The sequence below is a fragment of the Diuraphis noxia genome, unplaced genomic scaffold (assembly GCF_037042655.1).
Source record: "Diuraphis noxia isolate RWA-SAM2 unplaced genomic scaffold, SU_Dnox_SAM2 contig0021, whole genome shotgun sequence".
Taxonomy (NCBI): Eukaryota; Metazoa; Arthropoda; class Insecta; order Hemiptera; family Aphididae; genus Diuraphis; species Diuraphis noxia.
This window is the reverse complement of record NW_028301731.1, coordinates 25,001-30,000: the sequence shown is the minus strand read 5'-3', so window position 1 is coordinate 30,000 and position 5,000 is coordinate 25,001. Positions and strand designations below refer to the sequence as shown.

General features: G+C 64.0%; 3 non-coding genes across 3 annotated transcripts in view; all 3 read left to right on the top strand.

Moving 5' to 3' along the window:
• Nucleotides 1-729: 729 nt before the first annotated feature.
• On the top strand, nt 730-3,217 carry LOC149053920 (small subunit ribosomal RNA). Its single transcript, XR_016192444.1, has one exon. It is a non-coding gene; the product is annotated as a small subunit ribosomal RNA (ribosomal RNA).
• Nucleotides 3,218-3,427: 210 nt separating this feature from the next.
• On the top strand, nt 3,428-3,585 carry LOC149053919 (5.8S ribosomal RNA). The gene has a single exon (XR_016192453.1). It is a non-coding gene; the product is annotated as a 5.8S ribosomal RNA (ribosomal RNA).
• Nucleotides 3,586-3,987: 402 nt separating this feature from the next.
• LOC149053918 (large subunit ribosomal RNA) overlaps nt 3,988-5,000 on the top strand; it is a 4,199-nt gene continuing 3,186 nt past the window's right edge. Inside the window, exon 1 of the ribosomal RNA XR_016192449.1 lies at nt 3,988-5,000. This exon is cut by the window's right edge and continues 3,186 nt beyond it. This is a non-coding gene — a ribosomal RNA (large subunit ribosomal RNA).

Sequence of the window (5,000 nt, the reverse complement as noted above, 5' to 3'; positions counted from 1 at the left end):
CACGGGCGACGCCGAAGACGGCGCGTACACCTCGCGGCGCCCACCGGTCGCCGCCAACTGACGGTCGTCCACGTACGCGGGACACCGTCGGTTGAGTGGCCGGTCCGGTGAGAGCCGGCGGAAGGTGACACGCGTCCGCGTTTCGGCCGCCGACCCATCTCGCAATCCGAGTGGCGAAACTCAACCGGCGCCGCGCGTCCACCAGCCGGTGTTTGCGCGGCGCGCGCCAATCCACACCGATGACGACTCCCGTTACCGTTCCGCGTGTCACGAACACTCGACGCCAGAACATTCCCGCCGCGGCCGGCCATCGTCGCCGCGCCCGGCGGTCGCCGGGGCGAAGCCACGGGACGGCGGACTTCGCGTCGCGTCCCGGCTTCCCCCTCGATCTCGGCTGGGGGCCGTTACGAATCGGGCGAGAGCCGGTCTCGGTACGCTCGCCGGGGACCCGTGCACACACCGTCACCCGAACCCGGCGGTCGACCGTCACCCGGTCCGTCTCGTCAACGTGTCGCACTCCGTGTGCCGACCACACCACACACACATTTTGTTGTTGTTGAACCGCGGTCGGTCGCGCGGCCGTGACCCACAGCGGTCCCGGCCACGCGATCGCCCTCGGCGTCGGCTCGCCGCCCCCTTCCGCGGGGCGTCGGACCGGCGCTCGGACGCACGCGTCCCAGGCCGCCACGCGCGTGGCGGTCGCGGGGCGCGGTAGCAGTAAACCCGAGATCCCTGGTTGATCCTGCCAGTAGTCATATGCTTGTCTCAAAGATTAAGCCATGCATGTCTCAGTGCAAGCCGCATTAAGGTGAAACCGCGAAAGGCTCATTAAATCAGTTGTGGTTCCTTAGATCGTACCCAAGTTACTTGGATAACTGTGGTAATTCTAGAGCTAATACATGCCGACAGAGTTCCGACCGTCGCGGCGCTCTCGGGCGTCGCGCGCGGGAGGAACGCTTTTATTAGATCAAAACCGGCCCGTCGCGGCGCGCTTCGTGCGCGTCCCGATCGCGGCCCGCGCAAAGACCTGGTGACTCTGAATAACTTCGAGCTGATCGCACGGTCTCCGTACCGGCGACGCATCTTTCAAATGTCTGCCTTATCAACTGTCGACGGTAGGTTCCATGCCTACCGTGGTGGTAACGGGTAACGGGGAATCAGGGTTCGATTCCGGAGAGGGAGCCTGAGAAACGGCTACCACATCCAAGGAAGGCAGCAGGCGCGCAAATTACCCACTCCCGGAACGGGGAGGTAGTGACGAAAAATAACGATACGGGACTCATCCGAGGCCCCGTAATCGGAATGAGAACACTTTAAAACCTTTAAACGAGGATCAATTGGAGGGCAAGTCTGGTGCCAGCAGCCGCGGTAATTCCAGCTCCAATAGCGTATATTAAAGTTGTTGCGGTTAAAAAGCTCGTAGTCGGATCTGTGTCTGGGCGGTGCCGGACCACCCTGGCGGTCCGGCGTGTCGCGGCCGGCCGTGCCGCGGGACCACGTGTCCCGTCGGCGCGGTCGCCGTCGCGCTCGTCAGCCGTCTCGGGGTGTTAGTTACCGGCACGTCGGCCGGACGTATTGTCGGCAGGCGGACACGTGTCTCGTGCTCCCGGCGCGCCGCGCGGCCACGCGTCGCGCGGCCGTCGGGGTTCGACGACGGCGGCCGCCTACTCCAATCTTGCTGCGCGGTGCTCTTCACCGAGTGCCGTCGGCGGGCCGACACGTTTACTTTGAACAAATTAGAGTGCTCAAAGCAGGCTCAAATCTGGCGGGGCGGCTTCACGGCCGTCTCGTCAAAAGGCCCTGAATACTGGTCGCATGGAATAATGGAACAAGACCTCGGTCCCGCGCATCTCCGCCCTTCGCGGGCGCGCGAAACCGCCTTCCGGGGCGTTTCCGTGCGCGGGCCGCCGGGCCGCGGGCGCCAGTCGCCCGCGCGTCCCGCCGGGCCGGTTTTCGGGACCGGAGGTAATGATCAACAGAGACGGGCGGGGGCATTCGTACCGAGACGTTAGAGGTGAAATTCTTGGATCGTCTCGAGACGAACTGACGCGAAAGCATTTGCCAAGTACGTTCTCGTATGATCAAGAACGAAAGTTAGAGGTTCGAAGGCGATCAGATACCGCCCTAGTTCTAACTGTAAACGATGCCAGCTAGCGATCCGCCGGCGTTTCATTAACGACCCGGCGGGCAGCTTCCGGGAAACCGAAGCTTTTCGGTTCCGGGGGAAGTATGATTGCAAAGTTGAAACTTAAAGGAATTGACGGAAGGGCACCACCAGGAGTGGAGCCTGCGGCTTAATTTGACTCAACACGGGAAACCTCACCAGGCCCGGACACCGGAAAGATTGACAGATTGAGAGCTCTTTCTTGATTCGGTGGGTGGTGGTGCATGGCCGTTCTTAGTTGGTGGAGCGATCTGTCTGGTTAATTCCGATAACGAACGAGACTCTGTCCTGCTAACTAGGCGGGTAAACCCGGGTCGGCGTGGGCGCGGCGCCGGCGGTTTCGGCCGTCTGCGTTCGCGTTCCCGTCGGCTCGGCCCGGTATCCCCGAACGCGTTCGCCCGTCGTCCACGGCGGTCGTCGGGCGCGGCCGCGCCATCCGCGTCCCGGCGTGCGGCGGGCGTGCGGGGGTCGGGGGGCAACCTCCGGTCGCCGTGCGTCAGTCGTGCGCTGGGCTCCGCGGTGAAGCGCGCCGCGTTCGCGGCCGTCGCCGGCGGATCACGATACGTTACTAGGGCTACCGCCGGCTCCCAGGAGCTTAAACTCTTCTTAGAGGGACAGGCGGCGGACGAAAATAGCCGCACGAGACTGAGCGATAACAGGTCTGTGATGCCCTTAGATGTTCTGGGCCGCACGCGCGCTACACTGAAGGAATCAGCGTGTGTTAACATTCCTGGGCCGACAGGCTTCCGGGTAACCCGCTGAACCTCCTTCGTGCTTAGGGATCGTGGCTTGCAATTTTTCCACGTGAACGAGGAATTCCCAGTAAGCGCGAGTCATCAGCTCGCGTTGATTACGTCCCTGCCCTTTGTACACACCGCCCGTCGCTACTACCGATTGAACGACCGCAGTGAGGTCTTCGGACTGGACGCGCGTTATTCGGCCCCCTCGGGGGCTGGGTCGTCGCGCGACCGGGAAGATGACCGAACTCGGCCGTTTAGAGGAAGTAAAAGTCGTAACAAGGTTTCCGTAGGTGAACCTGCGGAAGGATCATTAGAGACGGGCCCGCGGCGCCGGCGACTCGCTTGCCGGTCTCGCGCGCGCCTAATCCGACCCCGTGGCCGCGTGCGCTCGCGCGCGACAACCGCGCACGGTTGTCGTCCGCCGACCGCCCGCGCGCCGCGACCCCCGACCGAGAGTCGACCGAAAGATGGTTACCGTCGTCGGAAGACGATTGTGTAAACGAAAAAAAAAAAACAAACACCCGACCCCGAACGGCGGATCACTTGGCTCGTGGATCGATGAAGACCGCAGCTATCTGCGCGTCGTCGTGTAATCCGCAGGTTATACGAACATCGACCAGTCGAACGCACATTGCGGCCTCGGTGACCCGCGGGTCCCGGGCCACGCCTGTCTGAGGGTCGTATACCGGATACTCGGCCAGACCGATGCGCCGGCACGGCAGGCGTCCGGCGGAGCGCGCGCGCCGCGTCCGGTCCTCACGGGGACCGGCGCCCGCGCGCCCGTCGGCCGCACGCCGCGCCCGCGCGAGTTTGGCGGCTCGACCGGGGAAAACGCGGGCTACCGCTCGCGGCTGCCCCCGGTCGTCCGCCCAAGTTGTGACGGCAAACAGTCACGGGTTCTCGCGCCGTCGAACGGCACGTCCCCGTCCGCCCGCCGCGCGAGAGCGCGGCCGGGTCGGCTGAGAGTCGTCCTCGAGACGCCACCTCTCCGGCAACCGAGAAGCGGACGCGGACCGTCGCCGCGCGGACGGAGCGCGGACCCGCGCACCAGTTACCACCACCACACGTACCACACACTTGTTCCGACCTCAGATCAGGCGGGACTACCCGCCGGATTTAAGCATATTAATAAGCGGAGGAAAAGAAAACAACCGTGATTCCCCCAGTAGCGGCGAGCGAACAGGGAAAAGCCCATCGCCGAATCCCGCCGCGCACTTTTGTGTCGCGGCACGTATGGGAGTTGTGGCGTACGGGCCGGCCTCGTTGCCGGGGCGCACGTGACGGTCCAAGTCTCCCTTGAACGGGGCCATGGCCCGCAGATGGTGCCAGGCCAGTAGAGGCCGTCACAGCGTTCCGGGATCGGACCGCGCCTTCGAGTCGGGTTGCTTGAGAGTGCAGCCCGAAGCGGGTGGTAAACTCCATCTAAGGCTAAATACGGCCACGAGACCGATAGTGGACAAGTACCGTGAGGGAAAGTTGAAAAGAACTTTGAAGAGAGAGTTCATAAGAACGTGAAACCGTTCGGGTGTAAACGGACAGAGCCCGCGAGTCCCCGCCGGGCGAATTCACGGTCGGTGGTCTCACCGCCGGCCGGATCTTTCGCTCGGTCAGCGGACGTCGCGACTCGTTGGGCGCCGGCCGAAGGGCCCGGGTGGCGGTTCGTCGCGGCGGTCGCGCCTCGGCGTGACCGTTCGCGCCGAACCCCGGTGCTCCTGGTCGGCTCGCCCGACGGCATGAACCGTCGACGCGGCCCCGTCGCAGGCGGGGTCCCGTCGGTCGGCGACGAGTTTCGGGCTACTTTCCGACCCGTCTTGAAACACGGACCAAGGAGTCTAACGTGTGCGCGAGTCAACGGTGATCTCACGAAAAACCACGTTTGGCGCAATGAAAGTGAACCGTTTACGGTGCGGACGATGGCCTAGCGACCGAACCCACCGGCGTTCAAAGTCGCGCTGGTCCGCAGTCCGGGGGCGTCTCCGCCAGGTCGGCTCCGGCCGTCCGGGGGCGCACCCTTAGCGCACACGTTGGTACCCGAAAGATGGTGAACTATGCCTGGCCAGGATGAAGTCAGGGGAAACCCTGATGGAGGTCCGCAG